Below are 19,347 nucleotides of genomic sequence, written 5' to 3' on the forward strand. Positions count from 1 at the left end.
TATGCCCATTAAACAAAGTTGTACTAAAGGGGAAGAAAAAATATGACGCCTTTTGTGGGAAGGCTGCAATATCTACCAAATGGAATCAGATTCTTCTAGGCTGTTTGGGTCAGTTGTTTATGACAGTTATCTCTATCACAAAGACCAATATCGATGGTTGGGATTGTGTCTCCAGTCTGTGGAGGTGTGGAGGGAGGGGGTGAGGTATGGATGGAGGGGGAAGGGAAGGGGGAGTTGTTCATGACAGTTATCTCTATCACATAGACCAATATTGATGGTTGGGATTTGTGTCTCCAGTCTGTGGAGGTGTGGAGGGAGGGGGTGAGGTGTGGAGGGCGAATGTGGGAAGGGGGTAAGTTGTTCATGACAGTTGTGGAGGTGTGGAGGGAGGGGCGGATGGAGGAGGGAAGGGATGGGGGGAGGGAGTTGTTCATGACAGTTATCTCTTTCACTTAGAGTATACGATTGATGGGTTTGTGTTTCCTTAAAACCGTGCATAACGTATTACAAGGACACACATTATACAAGTCAAGCCTCATAAATGTTATTTTCTATATAATATGCTGCTGGCTATTTAAATTAATGTCCGTACTTTCACGAAATAACAACATTTTACATTCCACACCTCCTCCACCTCTTCCACAAAGACTTCCTTTATTCCAATAAATATCAAATCTACACAGTTATAACTGTTCAAAGAGATGTACATACAGCGCAATAATGTACACATATATTGTTATTGTCGGATGCTAAGTAGGCGGATTTTATCTGTTAGTTATGTCAACTCACTAGGGCAATAACAAATTGATGGTGTTTGTAAAGAACATAAAGCTCTCATTAAGTAATCAAAACAAAAGATAAAGAACCAATTAAGATAGATGGAATGGTTTAGTTCGTTCATGTTTTACAACATGCTTCAGTTTAATTTACTTTGTATAACAACACGTTTTCATTCTTTAAGCAAACCTTTTTCGGTAGAGAATGAGTAAACAGTTCGAATCTGAGATGACAATATAGACGAACCCATCCTATAATTGTTTCTTACACAAATGCCTGATCGAGCTGTGTGATGCACAGCTCCTGCGGGTTTGTAAAAAAAATAAATGTAAAGCAGACTAATTTTTCCACAGTTATACAACTTATATGAAAGAGTAAGTCTTCTATTAAAGTCTTTATTGTAGGTTAAGTATCTAGGTCAGATTCTTTTTTTGTCACAGAACCATTGTCATTAATCCGATTAAACCCTAAGTGACGTTATAATTAGCTGTATAAAGTCACTGTTAATCCCAATCTCAGCAATACTCCCACCCCCCCCCCAAAAAAAAAAACTGGACAGATTAGCCTAGAAACAGTAGTCTATAAATTTCATTACAATTGTCAATCTTTTTAACTAATTAAAAAGAAGGAGAAAGAGTTAAGATAAACTACAGGGATCTTTTAAATTGCGGCTGATTTATTTGGGTTAAAGGAACAGTTATCCTGACAAAGAAAATGGAAGTCCAATTGCGGCGTCCTGCCCTATTAACTAAGAACAGACAAAGGGGAACAATGGGAATTGACAATGGGAATAGACATTGGGAAATTGTACACATCAAAGGCCATTCGTGCTAATGAAGCTGTTCAATTTGTAGTACATTTTAATAATAAAGGTCAATATTTAAAATGGAAATGAGGAAAGAAAAGCTTAGGGATTAAAAGGAATATTGTAGGCAAATTGTTAAGGATTTTCTCTGGTTGTCCCTTCAACCAGGCCTTACATGTCGGTTGTCCGAACAGCAACTTGTAGACGTAAGATAAGTAAGTTAAGAACATGTAGAAGGCTCATCGCGTTGCTTTCAGTGGAGCTGCACCCCATTGTATCAGAGGGATTTGTCATAAAATTCCTTACGTGCCTGATTTGTTCATTTTACAGACCTCTGGATCAATGTAACACGATCGCGAAAAATCGCTTATTAGCCTGCACAATTTCGCGGACTAGCCTATAGGATAGATACGGCAGTGCACTCTGTTTATTTGTTCGCGGTTTGGGGAAACCTTAGTATTGCAAGTGAATGTAAACATCATCTATACATGACTTGGATGCGTCGTGTACTACCTTTTTAACTTTTTACAGTTGCACGAAGTTATAAAGCATTGTACCTATACCTATGCTATCAGGATGTGGAATATTAAACCTAGCAACGAAGAATATTTATACTAACTTTCTTTAAATAATCAAGTTTTTCCCACCGGAATATGCAAGAAAACATCTCTTATATGACACGTAGCCAAGAAACTGACGAGTGACTTGCCTTCACTCATGCTATAGGCCCTACGTGGATGATCTAAAAACGTCGTGTCACACTCCATGCAAGCATCTACTTTATGAGTGAACAGTATACAAATAATGAATGGTTATGAGTGCAATAGTGCAAATATTTCATGAGTTGAAAGATGGAATGTTCCATGCAACGAGGCGCAGCCGAGTTGAATGGAACAAATTACATCTTTCAACTCATGAAATATTTGCACTATTTGCACGAATGGAAACCATTCATTATTTGTTTTATACAACATATTATATTAAGATGGGTAAAATGCACTCATGCAACAGATTGTTTTGAACTGACAGGTTTCTCTGCTCTCTTACCATTGAAAAAAAAAAGCTACCAAAAAAGTATAACCCATGGTTCTATTTCATAGAGTGGAATAGAGCGGATTTTGCATGCAATCAACGAGCAATTGACCAATCAAATGACCAGAATACAATTAGGTGATGTATAATACTGCCCAACCAACCATGACTCACATACACACAAACGTCCACACACTCATGTATCAAACATGTAAATATATTGTTACTCCCACTACCATTGCGTTTCCCGCCAAAACGGAGACATTACACACCCTTCAGGCAAAGAAGGCGCTATACATTTTAGAATGAACCATTCACCATATTGTGGAGTCACATGCTAATCATATTCAACTGCTACGAAATGATAACATGTAATCAATGTAATAATGATAACAAAATTCTACCCCCACCCCCTCCCACTCACACTCCCCCACCAAATTCCCATTTGGAAACAAACGACTCTATATACGGTATACGATATTAAAATGACCAAAAAGAAAAGGAATTGAAAAAGATTAATATGAGACATATTAACACTTACCAATAAGTATCAACTCGAATTATATACAACAGCGTCTCGTATGGGTAAACGTTGAAGTATTTGTACTATTTTCACGACGATCAACTCAACACATCTGTAGAAGAGCCTTGATCTCTGTATCTGTTGATCGAATGATGAGCTCGATAGGCCAATCTTGAAAGTTGATCAACAGTTCCGCGATCAGACACAGTGTTCTGGGAGCTCTTTATGTTGTCTTTGTGTATTCACAGCAGTCATAAACTCCTTTAATGGAATAGCAAAAGACAAAAACCAAAACATTTGGCGATTTAATGGTGCCTTGGTAACGGTTATCTGTACAGTACTGCCCTGATATAAGTCATTTTATCACTATATATAGATTTGCTTCTCAGTTTCCGCCTGGACTATATACTCTATCGGTCTATAGACTACCAAAGTATACGTTTTGATTTCTGTATTAATGTTTGAACTTGGCACGATATAAAGTTCGGGTTTGTATAATCAGTTTAATCAAGAATCAACATTGCGTTGGCGTAGTTTGTGTTTGATCTACGAAATTGACTGCACGTCTGTAATAAGTGGGGGAATTACCGCAACCTAGTATCTGTGATTTCATCAAGTGGCAAGTAAGATCTCTTAAAGCAAATTCTTGCGTCAATTCTGACAATTTTCAACACATACGGCTACAGTATTTCGATTACTGAAATCTCCAAATCGTATCAAAATCAGTTAACTCTGATGCAACAAAAAACTGAATAGGAAACCGTACAACTGTTATGGCATCAAATAGCTTTACAAGGCGTTACAGATTTTATAAATGGACAAAATGGTGTTGAAGTGTCATCCAAGGGTGTGTTGCTAAAGTTTACATGATTTTAAAAGAACACGTTTTGGTTGAACAATAATTATAAAACAATGGATTAACGTTTACATTAAGGTCTTTACTGAGAAGTCGAGGTTATGAACAATTTGGGCTTAAAGGAGCGTTCCATACATTTAACATAATTTAAAGTTGAACATCATGAAAACTGGAATAGGAAGAAACATATTAACTTTATCACTCAAATTGTTGTTGTTCCCTTTTTCTTCTTCGTTCTTTCTTGGACTACGATATGGCAAGTCTGAAATTCTGCCCACCACCCAATATCGTTGGTAAAGACACATTCTAGACGATTGTATCAGTGTGATCTTTTCCAATCATATTTTGCCTAATACTCGTGCTTTAAATTTGACAGTTACCGTAACGAATTTGCACCATCAATAAATGCACACACACAACACTAGAATACGGTTTGGTGGAGATATGATCAGATTCAACAAAATGTCCCAATGTTGATTACTATAGTACCGTATAAATGTGTGTGAAAAAGCATTATCACTGATTGTTATCATTGAGTACACCCTCGAGTGTGTAACAAGTACGGTTTACTCCAACAGTCAGTCTGGAAACAAAGTCCGCAAAGAGATGACCCGATTTCCTTGATATTAATAGAAGCATGACGATTTATACATCGATAAATCAAATTGCGCCCAATTATCTACATCCTCTCTAAGAAATGTCCATACTTCGTTCCCTGTTTGTGAAGGATATTCGCGTATAGGAAGAGTTCATGGAGATATATGTTCTTCTGGATATATATCCGTACACTTAGAAAACCCTAACTGTAAATATAAACAGCCAATCCTCATGTGACAGTATTTTTCAAGAGAACCGTTTTGTTCACAGTTTAATATGTCGAACAATGTCATAATGCATGATACAGCCCAATGAATGACGTATCTTGTGGACTCCGGGGAAACCCTATGGTTAGGGTTAACCCCTAGGCTTAACCCTAACCATATAACCCGAGAAATACTGCATCACATGTAGCATCATACAATACCGTACTTCTTGAGGCAATGCAACTTGTCACATTATAACTTGTCTTGAGAGATGAAAAAACGTGAGATCTTGGTGATATAAAGTGTAGATTGATGAATATTCAGGAATCAGGATTGTAATTTATTTATGAAACCTAAATATCCATGCATATGCATATATAATGTCTAGGTTTACAGCACCATTGGTTCTGTGCGTACAAGCTGTCCTTTAAAACAGAGATGAACCCAACCTTTACCTTTAACCTACACATGTAACGTAATGAAGTAGTACATTATAATATACATACAGCTATACTGGTTAACTATAAGGTATTCCTTCCATAGGGCATGTACACTCAATCCGACTTCAACAGCACTCTCTAAGTTACATTAGTGAACCACAGTAAAGATATTTTTGGTTGATTTTCTCTGATATAGTGTGTCTTTGTATAGACCCCAAATTAATCGTGGAATCTGGTTGATTTTTTTCTCTCTATACCATTCTTTGTATACTTTCCTTCGTACGGTATATCCAATAATATAAATTATAAAAGCAAATTAAAAAAGCTTATAAAAACAATAATGTCCTTGAGATGATAAGGCACATCAGGTGGGTTGTTAATTCCATAATAACTTTACTCTAATTACACACCGATGAAAAACAACACAGAACTATAGGTGCGTGAAGTGTATGCTTTGTAAACAGTAATTAAAACAACAAGAACAGTACAGACGAGATTATAACAAGTATGGTCGAAGCACTTAAAATCACACAAAGAACCACGCGCTGCGGGACAGTTTTGTGAATTTTAGTTTAACAACTCAAGAGGTTAACAATTACCACTAACTATAGGAAAGCATTCTTGGTTTCCCGAAAGGGTTAAACTATGGAGTTACTCTTAAATACCGACCTTGCAAAATTGTTAAGGGGACAGAGGATTGCAAAGTCGACAATGACTTTATAACGCGGATCGCAGCAATCGCGGGTTATTACTATTACGGTTATATTCGTCCAACACGACAACTTATACAGATACGTTGCACTCCAAGCCGAAGCCAAAGCGAATTAAACAGGTCACACATCCGAAGTCTATGCATGTAAAGTTCTTCAATACTGCCCTCAGTTTTTCGGGGATACATTTCATACTGTAGTTATGATTCCTCACGCAACGGACCTAGTCATCGACCTAACTGCGCCGACTATATGAGACTTTCTATTGTCTTTTGTGCGACGCTTCTACGCATGTCTCGAGAACTTGCTACTGTACACGAGGGTACGTATGGCTCGCTCCTGATGTAATTATACATACGTTTGTCTGTAACAGTTCACCGAGTATAGGTAACTGGAATTGACTGCAACCGTGGAAAGTGACATTCCATAAGGAGACATGAACGCAGAATACTATTGTATGTTCTGACAATGCTACATAAGGACCGGTCTATAGACCGCCGATAGAGAAATCTTCAACTTTAAAAACATGAATAGTACCACTAAAAACAATTGCCACTGCAAACGTGTGTTGCCATAAGAACTTCATAGCCGAACAGCTTTTAGTCTACCATACCTATAGATCCCCATATAGGCGAGGGGATCATAACTTGAGGATGGCAGGGGCGGTGGGTCTTATGGGGAAAATCGGATTGAAATGAGCAAGACTAAATACTCCAAATTTACACAAACGGCATACCGTTCGCCGGTTTTATCACCTTTTGTTTAATTTAGGTGATTAATCGCTACACCAACACTCTCCATTGCCTTTGGCCCTACTTCAATATCGCTCCTATTTTCCCACTGCTTATTTGTATGGAATGAAAAAGTGTGAGAGCTAATTTCTATAGGACTAACCTCGGCAATCTTACAACCAAACCATTTACAACATTCCCATACAAAACTTGGTAAATTACTTTAACTAACATGGAACCAAGCAAAAGAAAAAAAGAATAAACACATGCGTGGAAAGGATGGGAAAAGGAAGTAATTTATTAAAAGTGATCGCCAAGGTCCAATTCTAATCAATTTTCAATTAAAATCAATGCTAAATCTTTCGAATTTCATTTAAACTTTCATCTAAACGGAAATAAGAAACCACCAATTGGCCTTGAACGTTTTTCCACCGGTCTTGATTCAGAGAGAACAAACCCTTCATTGCTTCTGTTTCCTCTCGTGTTTCTCCTTTGTTTAGTATAAGGATATAAGACTGTTTAACTATACGATATGTTTCTGCGTTACAACGATTCTTTGATCAGCTTATAAGATGTGTTGAAGCCGGGTGAATGTCTTTATTAAAACTTAAGTCACTGAGTCATGAATTATGATAATATTGAATGGACGCAGGAAGCCATTTCAGCTGTAACGGAAGATTACATGTGCATGATTATATCCGTAGGAATATATACGCATCGAATCAATGATTACTTCGGGCGGAATCGATATTCCGAAACGCGGAATACACTAAAATAGTATTTATCCATCTCCTATGCATTCTGTGTTTTTTCTCTTGTCGGAAGCATTGTTTACGATAACCGGTATATAAGGGAAGGAACCATTGACGTATCAATAAGTATACACGCCACACAATAGATTAGGTTCTATATACAAAGAATTACTGACATAAACATAATTGTATGCTATTTCCCTGATTCGGGGTTCGGTACGTGATTGCATATTTCCTGTGAATCGTTCAAGTCGCTACTATAATTCTCAACAAATAATTAGAGATTTTAAAAGACCGTTTACAACATTGATGATGTTGTAAAAGGTTTGAGGGATACTATATTAAGGGTCCCCTGCTTCACGCCAACCCATGACATCATTCAAACCCCGTCCGTCCCCATATAAGAGGTTGAACTAGGTCACAACTTGCATAACGTGGGCCCTCGCCGGAAGAATATGGTCATAGATTTTGTATCAAATTTCAATTTGTCACGAATAATCGTGTTTTGGTATTGTGTATAAAATGAAACTATCATTACTATATTTAGGCATGGCATTTAAAATTGTATCCCCAAATATCGCCTCTTTTAGTTTTACAAGCATCTGCTATCGGGGCCTTCAAAAACAAGCGGTGCGACAAATTGTCGGTTAATGTAATCAAACAATACGTGAATTTAGTCGATATGGAAGCGAGGGGATACTTCATCGTCAGCCGATGGGGCTGCATTAATATGTCGGTATCGATCGGCGAAGGACAGTCGAACGAACGCCAACGTGTAAATCGTTGATTTGTGAAAGCCTGATTAACGAAGGTTGTAGCAAATCGAGAGAGAGTATAAAAAACGCTGTAGGCTTTATCTGTTACGCTTGAGTGGGATATCCTAAGCCGCGTGTTAAACGCAGAGGTTTTACCGTGTATAGTCTAGTGCCCGTGTTGCTATGTTAATTAATGTTTCTTTCCATGTGAAATAGCACACTTAAGCAAGCAATTCCAACATGGTCACTTTCCATGATACACATACAGCTTATAATAAGTGGTTAACTTATAGTATTAATTAACCCTCTAATTAACTTTCTTCCAATCTTCCGGTCACCGTTCACTCTTGCCTCATGATCCCCACCGTCCACCATGCTTAAGTAGCACTACTATTTTGAGGACTGCCGTAGACCTAGTCTGCTATAGGATTTAATATACATTATGCCAAACAGTTAAGTTAGCTTACTTTCCATTATTTTGTCGCCCAGACAGTGATCTATAAGAGTATTAGAAACAAGGAATACATCAAACGTATTTTTTAAATTGTTAACATTTTTTTACTTTGGTTTGCTATTTATTCCTTCTTTTATTTGGAATGAAACTTGACGTATGCTAATGAGCTACATGTTTATATTTTATTTTAATAAAGACGGAATATGATTGAATAATCCAGAATGAAATCCACCGAAAAAAAATACTCTAAATAGAAGGGGGGAAAACCCCGGATGCTTGCAATATTCTCTTTTCGACCATTTCATTTATTTTTGTGCGACGTATACACGGATTGAATTTACGTATGCTAATCTATCGGCTGTGTACAATTCATCGTGAAAAGATTGAACAGACAAAAATCAGAAGCGGTTTATTTGATGTGTGTAAACTCAAGACACGATAAAGCGAGAGTGCAGTAAGTATGATGAGGCTGGTAAGTGAGGAAGCTAAGTACATTATAAATCGTTCACAGACAGAGAACCATTAGGAATATACCAATGAGTTTTTCAAAGACGGGTTTATACGATAGAAAAGAAAGTTAATAATATATGCGGCGACAATTTTTGCTCAGAAATATTTATATATAAATTAAGATTGAACGTTTCATGTTGCTTAACTATTTTAATGTAAAATGCTGAACTGAAAGAACTCTAACACTCATTGGCTGCGAAAACATTTCCATTTTTTTCACCGAAAAAAATATAACAATCAGGCTTGGAAAATATTATAACTACCTCTTTATCTCTTCATTTTGCCGCCTGCCATTATTATAGCGAAATAAATATACGGCAAAAACACGACCTCTAGACCAAACAACACACCACATCGATTTTAAGCTGTGATTTGGATTATTATAGAACGATACAGGCTGCCAACCAAAACAGAATTACCAGCTGAACGAAATATCAATGTATAGGCTTATAGAATATATAGACAGTTGTGACGTCATGGTTTAGGATCATATGACGTCAGTTATTTGGACGATGACGGCTTTTCAATGTCACTGCGGAGTGTGCGTTGAGAGGGAGGCAGCTGTACACGGATGACTGCAGGCCAATGAATACTATATGGTGTCAGTATACATGTAACGATTCATGCATGAATGAATGTAGCTGGAGATAATGCGTTACGTTTGACAGCATCGTTTAAATGAACCAAAGCATGTACACGTTATATCATAATGATACCCATGACATCAAATTTAAAATCATAAATTATCTTTTTAATTTGGTATAACCGCTAAACGGATCAAGGAATTTCATCAAGGGTACAATTTATTTTAGCCTGTAAAAAAGGGAAATTCATTGTAATCTATTTGGTAAAATACAAATTTAGAAAATATTCCTTCGTGTCATTTTTCCAGACGTTGCTTGTTGAAGGTGTTACCTTTTGAACCACATGGGAATTTGGAGCAAACATGTAGGTGAGAAGTAGTACCGTAGAGATTGTGGGGGGGGGGGGGGGCAGCGAACAGCATGTTCTGGCTTTTAACATTATTTTGAAAACTGCATTGACGTCATATGGAAGTTGGAACTTACACAGCAGGGCTCCTAAAGCGTATCATATATAAAGTAATAACACGTGAGCGTGTTCATATTCCGATGCATCTATATAGTTAGAACAAAACACACACACACACACACGCAATTGAGTTGCAAAGGGTTACAGAAGGAAAATATATATTTTGTTGCTGTTCACTTTTGGTATTTTTACAGATTTCAATATACGGAGGAGAGGGGAGAGAATAAATGCTCTCGGATATCGAACGCTGCACCATATAGTCATATACAGGTTAATGAATATTCATAATTACATAGCGTTCAGCTGCTTTACAAGTATGTATCGACTTTCAGAATGATGTTTTGTCTGGCAGCGGGTGATGTGTTTGGGCGGCACAGACAGTGATATAGGGTACGTCTGTATTGTACAAACTCTATACAGTATGATAGGGCACGAGTTAGCATATGTTCGATATCTGTTTTCTTTTCAAGGGTATATACTTGACATACCACCGTCATGACCACGTGATCACATGACAAATTGCTGGGACTGGGACCAGGGAGATGTTAACTCCCTGCTGGGAGTGAGAGTGAATCAGAATACTGTGATAGATCGTTTATACATATATATATATATATATATATATATATATATATATATATATATATATATATATATATATATACATATATATATATATACATATATATATATATATATATATATATATATATATATATATATATATATATATATATATATATATATATATATATATATATACGATCTATCACAGTATTCTGATTCACTCTCTTTGTAAGAGAGAAACAAAAGTCGAAACATTTTCTCTTTGAATTATGATTATTACAATTATATGTGAAAGTGTGTCCGGATGAGGATATGTTAATAGCCGCATTGGATCATGAAATTCTTATATACATTAACTAGTAATGTCTCTTAGTTTGATTTAATTGTAGCCTTAATTAGGGTAATACTCTGGTGTGTTGGTAAAATTAGTATTGGCCAGACGCGGCAATAAGACCCTTAAAGTTGTATTCATGATCTCACAGAATAGACCTTGCTATATAAACAGTTTCCTGTTTATGTAACGAAAAAGACATTTCAAAGAAGATAAACCTTCACAGAGAGGTATAATAAACCTTGAAAATTTTATAATTAATAAGGTTCTTATCTAAAGCAGGTTATTTTCTATCGATACGTGTGTTGGTTATAGATTGGCAGAATGAGGTAATAGCAACATAGCTTTGATTTGATTTTCAAAACTAATTGTATGAATATTGAACTGACTTGAAGAGCCCAGAAGTATACTTCGCTTTATTAATGTACACTGTGGTAATGCAACACTTCTACAGAGGACGAATCTGTCAGTGTATGACAATATTATGCGAACGTCAGTATCCCTAGCAACGCGGCCATATTGGAAGTATTCCCCCAACTTGTATTTGCGCATTAGGGTGATGTTGGAGCAACTCATCTCATGTCATGGTAAATTTTTCGAAAAGGCATTCCCGGGATTTACTAAAATGTTACGTCATGTTCACATTGTTTCATTAGGAACTACAATATTGGGATATTTCTTCCCATCTGTTTATTTCAAGTAGCACTTGAATCATTTCTATAATAACCTCAACGATATTTAGGCCTATACTTGGAACAAACTGGTTTCTATGCCAACATGTAGATTAAAGATGGAAACAATTATCTCGTAAAAGTGAAATGTTTCGTTGTAGAGTACAGGTAATCATATATCGCTTTAAGGTTACGATTAATGTTTCGTTGCCGTATTACAGTTAGCTAATCAGGAAGCGTTAACGTGAATCGTAACAGTAGGGAAATTTTTATATTAAAAAGTGACAACTGTGGTAGATTTATGCAAAGCTGTCTGGTCGAATCCTTGAAGAAAGTATCAAATATCGCAGCATTTAATATGTGCAGAGTTGAAATGAAGTAAGCTGTTTAACGCAAATAATTCACAATGAGGTGTATTACACATCTCTGTTTGGATAAATGTTTTCACAGTGAGAGTAAATGTGTGGAATACTGTGTATAGTGTATTGAATAGAATATAAGGAGTCCTGTAGGATCAAACAGGATACAACTGGGTAACACAAGGAGTCCACATACTATAGTAAAGAAAGGGGCATTTCTTTACAGGCCTGTAAAACGAGTATAACCCTACAATAGCACGAGTGTAAGGAGAGTTCCACTCTCTGGCACCCGTCTGAGTATGAGTAGAATATACCCTGGTACCCGTATTAGTATGAGTACAAGTAGAATTCACCCTGGTTACCTTATGAGTATTAATAAAAGTAGAATACACCATGTTACCTGTATATGAGTATTAATACATGTAGAATACACCCTGGTACCCATATGAGTATTAATACAAGTAGTATACATCCTGTTACCTGTATGAGTATGAATATCCAAGTAGAATTCCCCCTGGTACCCTTATAAGTATTAATACAAGTAGAATACACCCTGGTACCCGTATGAGTATTAATACAAGTATAATACAACCTGGTACCTGTATGAGTATTAATACAAGTAGTATACACCCTGGTACCCATATGAGTATTAATACAAGTAGAATACACCCTGGTACCCGTATGAGTATTAATACAAGTATAATACACCCTGGTATCCGTATGAGTATTAATACAAGTAGAATACACCCTGGTACCCGTATGAGTATTAATACAAGTAGAATACACCATGTTACCCGTATGAGTATTAATACATGTGGAATACACCATGTTACCCGTATATGAGTATTAATACAAGTAGAATACACCCTGGTACCCGTATGAGTATTAATAAAAGTAGAATAAACCCTGGTACCCGTATGAGTATTAATACAAGTAGAATACACCATGTTACCTGTATATGAGTATTAATACATGTAGAATACACCCTGGTACCCATATGAGTATTAATACAAATAGAATACACCCTGGTACCCGTATGAGTATTAATAAAAGTAGAATAAACCCTGGTACCCGTATGAGTATTAATACAAGTAGAATACACCATGTTACCTGTATATGAGTATTAATACAAGTAGAATACACCCTGGTACCCGTATGAGTATTAATACAAATAGAATACACCCTGCATGGTACCTGTATGAGTATTAATACAAGTAGAATACACACTGGTACCCATATGAGTATTAATACAAGTAGAATACACCCTGGTACCCGTATGAGTATTAATACAACTAGAATAAACCCTGGTACCCGTATGAGTATTAATACAAGTAGAATACACCATGTTACCTGTATATGAGTATTAATACATGTAGAATACACCCTGGTACCCGTATGAGTATTAATACAAATAGAATACACCCTGCATGGTACCTGTATGAGTATTAATACAAGTAGAATACACCCTGGTACCCTTATAAGTATTAATACAACTAGAATACACCCTGGTACCCTTATAAGTATTAATTCAACTAGAAAACACCCTGGTACCCCCCAGAGTCTAAATACAATTACTAAGTATTCAACATGGTACCCGTTTGAGTACGAGTACTGTCTAAGCTCTAAGGCCGTGCAACGTATTTTTATATTCTATTAGAATCTATCCTTGATTTCTTAAAATGGCCCGAGTGGGAGCAAGAGTACAAATTAATGAGTACGAATGTTGGCAAGTATGGGTAGGCACTCACTAAATCCTGTAAGGGTGGATAATCCGGTCCTCTTCAGAGAGAAAGTGAAGTACTTTCAGGTATAATTCAATCAACTGTTGACCTCTTGTTACAGACCTACAAATAAACGGCGCCGAATCGATATTCTATAAGTGTCCATCGCATACTATAAGTACCATTCCCCCCATAGTCCCACGAAGCCCATCTAATAACCTGTAAAGGCCACTTATCCATCTGTAAATTTGTTCGACGATTTTAGCTTGTAAAGGTCAATGTTCAAGTAACATATTTAAACCGTTTTTCATTCTTTGTTTGGTGGTTAGACCTCGCATTACAACTACAGAATATATATGTTTACACCTTATATAGATGTCTACTACTTGTAATCCTCTCACTAAAAGAATGTCGCAGTTGTTTTCGATTTCGGGGAGGGAAAGTGGGTATTTCAGACAATGCGTATATAGCCTATACAGCTTGGTCCAAAGCAGTGAAACACATCGCAAACACAAGCCTATATAATATAGGTTCAGCACCCTAAGTTGTGTGAAATTATTTTAGTCTCTACGTTTACGTTTGTATATTTCGCCGAACAAACTGCATAAAACGTTTCTCCTAAGCATGCTGCGCTATACCTGCCTTTAAAAACCTGTACCGTTGAGCCCGCCAAAACAAAGGAATGGTGAGATAGCAAAGCGCCCTATATAGCCACAGGGCGATACGATGTTGCATGTTTTAGCATATATAGCTCTGAAAATGGCGGCATCTTGTTGCCATGACAAACTGACAGATTTGTGCTGTCGGCCTTAGGAATAATTTCGAGAGAAGTTGGCAACTGGTGATATAGTCTTTATATGAGTCTCTATTACAGTTACACTGTGTAATTCTAATGATAGCCTAGTATAACCTTGCAAACATTTCTAACACCAATGAATATGCATGGTACATTTAAACTTAAAATGATTATTTTTGTTTCATTTGGCGAGGGTAACATATTAATAAATTGATCTGTATGACTGGTCCAATCAGGGATTCTGGATCTTAAAAATGTCTGACCAGTAAGATCCTGCCAACGTTACATGACGTTAGTTTGGACAAGCTTATGTAATGCTATTCTGGCAGCGAGCTTCGACAGAGAAATGACCTTGTTGCTTTTGCACCTTCCATTGGTCATTCTCTTCCTTGCTTGCACTGTGTTAACATTGCTACTACATAATATAATATATTTATATGTATATAGATCATGTGTGGTTTACAATAACAGTGTCATGTACATGCCTAGTCTAAATTACATAATAATATTACGTAGTCCTAATGAAATGTTTGTTAGAAGTTACATTGTTCTTGCTTGCTTTTTGCAGGCGAAGTTTTAAAAACGCTTCAACCTTTTCCAAGAGCACTTAAGTTTGTACAGAAATACAAGGAAACTAAAATCAGTGACTCACCCGACGTTAATAAGACACTTTTAGTGAAAGGAATTAATGGTTAATGGCAACCCTTTAATTAACCGCAAAGTTAACTTATTAACGTTCGTTTCTCTTTCGTCTGCTATTGTTTTAAGTTTAATGAGTATACCATCAACTGTGACCACTTGTAGTAGAGTATCAAAACCAGTATTCTCGAAACAATGCTTAAAATGATTACAGGAAGCCATGATTAAAACGTTTAAATGTTTTTAACGTCCCATAGGCCTACACTCCCTTCAGTATTTTGTGTAGCCTTTGCAGTATGTTCACCTTCTTTTTCAACTGTTTGTAATCGCATTTAGTCATTGTACCCAGGATAAAACATCTACACGAAAAGCTCACTTCATTTCATCTGGAATACACGCCCTCCCCCGCCTCACTCCCCCCCCCCCCCCACTCTCGTCCCCTCTCATTGAGACTGACCACGCAGCCATACTAAAGATGGTTTGCCTAGTGCAGTATCACGGTTCTATACAAATCTACTGCGAATTCGTTCTCCGAGAAGTTTGCCACTGATGTGCAGTGCATCGAAACCTCCCTCAGTAAAGCCCAACAGATGCAGGGGAAGAGAGGTGGGGGGGCAGGGATTACAGGAAGGAATACTCGCATAGTATTTTACGATCGGGACAGGTCTATAGGATCCAGACAAAGGACATCAGAGAATGGGTGAGTATATGAGAGCAGGCAGCTCAGAGGAGAGAGGACGAGTTGCTGTTGCTACCAAGCCATGTTGTTGTTCTTTGTTGAAAGGGGTTTGATGACCCCCACATCACCCCTCCCCCCTCAACCATCCCAACCAGCCCATCCCCCATATCTATCACTCTCCCAATCATTAGCAATGCAATGTTAACCAACGTTTTCAGCTAGATCGTATAGCCTACTTACACATGTAAACAAATGTCGTTGTTTCTGAATGCCTATATACTTTCGAGCTGTATTTCCAGCGAACTATGATGTGACTTAACTGTAATACTGCCTTATTCTGAAAATTATAGCTAAAACAGATAATTAATGAAGCCCTGAGTTTGTTACATAAATGGCGTTCCTCATTCTACAAAAAGTCATCGCCGAAGCCTCAGTTACCATGCAGGTTTTTGTTTGCATTGATGGCAAAATCTGCCTATTACTAATCCATCTTTACCTTTCCCCGAAGTGAATAAAGTCATTATGTCAACGTTGCCTATAATGAGATTTCGATGATTAATTACATGTCTGCTTTAGCCGATTACTTAGGCAGACTTGTCGGCCAAGTTTTGTTGGAAAATCCGGTCACTGCACATTGCCGATGACGTAGGCTACTGTAGATCAGGTACCAATATAAACTTGGGAGGGGAAGGGGGAGCGCCTGCAAATTACCAGGCACTACACAATGGTTATCCTTCGTGCGGTCGTGTCCAAGATTGAAAACGAGGGTCACACAATGTCAGATTTGAACTCTCCATTTTTTTACACAACCCGCCACCCCCTACAGCCACCCCCCCCAATGGTCTCCCTCCTGAACGTTATTTGAATCATTTCTATACATCTTCAATATTTAGAAATCATTGAAACAGTTCGATCTAGCGAACCTAATTTTGCTATCGTTTCGTTAGTAGGTCTAATGTTAGGGACAGTACAGATTATTACGTCTCACTTCGTATTTATGGCGAGCCAACCAAGTCTATATTATTTTGAGGGCCCTTCCAGGAGGATCCGTGGAGGAGTGCGAGGAAACTCATAGCTGTGTAAGTTAACCACAGTATTTCTACCCCTAACTGTCAGGGGGCTGTTATGTCAGTTAAATGACACGTATCCAAGTGACGTGCGTTTCCGCCCACCTTCCCCGACTGACGATGGAGATGGGGGTGGGGGGGGGGACTTCCTCCGGCTTTGCTCATGTCACTGACATATATCCACATCTCGCCCACATGCTTGCTGTAGGCACCAGGAACTGTGTAGCATAGCTCACACAGCACTTAACCAATTATAACTCCAAACCTACATTTTACGGAACATTTATTCATTACGCATACGCTAAGAACGATATTACACGCAGATTAGATGTACACAATATGGGAAAAGAGATTATACAAATTAAAAAAACATACCTTCGTTGAATTTTCCTTTCGGCTTTTCTCGATGTAACTATTTTAAAGACATCTCTAGCTGCGAACCAAATCAAACAAATAGGTCGTCGGCGTGTGTGTTATTCCTTTATTTTACAAAAGTTTAGCCTTCGCATACACACCTTGTTCTGTTGTGAAGTACTGATTGCACGAGTCCGACTCAATGAATACATGACTACGGAGAAATCGGACTGTTCTTAGTGGCACTTAGGGATGTCAACAATACAGTGTTTTATACGGTTCTGTGCATTGCTATTGTGCATTATGAATAGCAACGCAACCTTGAGTAACAGTGGCAGGAATTCAACAGGCGGAGATGAGCGAATAATTGCAACTAATACAAAATACGGGGGTGCACTTAATCTAACGTTATTATGTGTCAAGAGGGATGGTTACTGGAGGGTAACTTAGCTACAAGTTCACAAAGTTAACCAGGGGTGCAACTTGATGAAGGTAGAAAATGCGCAGACACGTCTTCAGTTGTCGGGGTGCAAATAAAGCATAAGTTCACTGTAATTATGCTATAGAATAGAACCCGGCACAAGGGCCGTGTTGTAGGTCGGTTTGTCCCGGAGAACGGGGGAGGGGTGAGGGAAAGGGTAAGTGTAGGGGGTAGTCTTCACTAAGTGATTGGTGGAAGGCCAATGCGTGGATGTATAGAAGCATTCTGTGTTCTCCTTGCATAATTCAAAGGATGCTCTATTATTGCCAAACAAGTCGGGTTCTATATAAAACTGCAAATTACTCAGATATACTGAGAAATGGTAGACGTTATCGAGGATTAAATCAACTTCTTGGTTAAATAAAGAGAAAGATGTAGAACTGTATAAACAAGTGAAAATGACGAGATTTAAGAAATTTGCATCGTTTTTATAGCCTAACATTTATTATTATTAGTTTATTTTATATTTTAATGAGATCAGCCCAATTGTGTAGGCGTCTTCTGCAAAAGAGCACTTTAGTGCAACATGACTCGCATATATGAGACCTATCAAACAGTTTTTTCGCGGTTTTTAGGAGCGTGCCGGCTTTCTGGAAGAGGGATGTGGAAGCCATCGTTTGAACATAAACAACTTCTGCTAATTTTCACATCATTTCCCTCCGCGTGTGACATGAAAGGGCCGTCATGGGCGGTACTTATCATTATATATACGGTATCTTTATTAAGACAGAAACTCCAAATATTATTTGGGCTCATGGCCCCTACAGTGCACCGTACCATAATTCTCAAACCAACGAAAAGGTTCCTATGAACCTGATCCAGCGTTGACTGTTTTTAAAGTCTCATATGATCTTACTCACTCCTGCTGAAATGTCACTGTGTCGATAAATATAAAACCTATCCAAGTACCCCTGACAACGATTACGCAAGCAGTGTCTTTCTCAATTATGAAGTAACTTGACAAAAATGACAGTTTTAAAAATTGCTATTGACGATAACTCTTTCCTATACTTATCTACCTTAAAGTTGAACACTGTGCGTTTTACATATATCCACTGTATATATAATAAATGGCATTTATCATTGTAGTTAATTATGAGTAGCGAGTTATTCTGGCTGATAATGCAGATAATTAGGCAGTATATTACAAGGTCCCTGAATACATCAGTTGTAGCTTAATTGATACATAATTTCGCTGGAGCACATGCAGGAGACTAGTATATGTAGATAATGAAGTCACTGACTATCAAATATGGTTGTAAACATCGGAACATGGTAAGGAATAACCGCGAACGAAACGTTAAGAGTCCCGCTGTGAATTAGGGCCTGCGTTCTTTTGAGCAGAATTATTTGGCAGCGGTGATAAAAGGGAGAAATCCATACTTTCAAAGCGTAATCATTATTCAAAATGCGTTGCAATAATTACAAACAATTCAGTAGGAAAATTAATTTCTGGATTAAATAAAACCATAATTTGATTTAAA

At 37.5% G+C, this 19,347-nt stretch overlaps 1 protein-coding gene across 3 annotated transcripts in view; it reads right to left on the reverse strand.

The window, feature by feature from the left end:
- The window catches only part of LOC139963999 (uncharacterized), a 28,459-nt gene extending 10,708 nt beyond the window's left edge, over positions 1-17,751 (reverse strand). The window contains exons 1-2 of one of the 3 annotated variants that reach the window (XM_071965290.1): positions 17,404-17,751; positions 3,156-3,398 (exon numbers count right to left, since the gene is read on the reverse strand). The gene's annotated coding sequence lies outside the window, so the exon portion shown is untranslated. Of the gene's footprint in view, positions 1-3,155; positions 3,544-17,403 lie in introns of those variants that run through there. The other 2 variants (XM_071965293.1, XM_071965291.1) reach the window with 2 other exon arrangements.
- Between the last annotated feature and the right edge of the window lie 1,596 nt (positions 17,752-19,347).

The sequence above is a fragment of the Apostichopus japonicus genome, chromosome 22 (assembly GCF_037975245.1).
Source record: "Apostichopus japonicus isolate 1M-3 chromosome 22, ASM3797524v1, whole genome shotgun sequence".
Classification (NCBI taxonomy): domain Eukaryota; kingdom Metazoa; phylum Echinodermata; class Holothuroidea; order Aspidochirotida; family Stichopodidae; genus Apostichopus; species Apostichopus japonicus.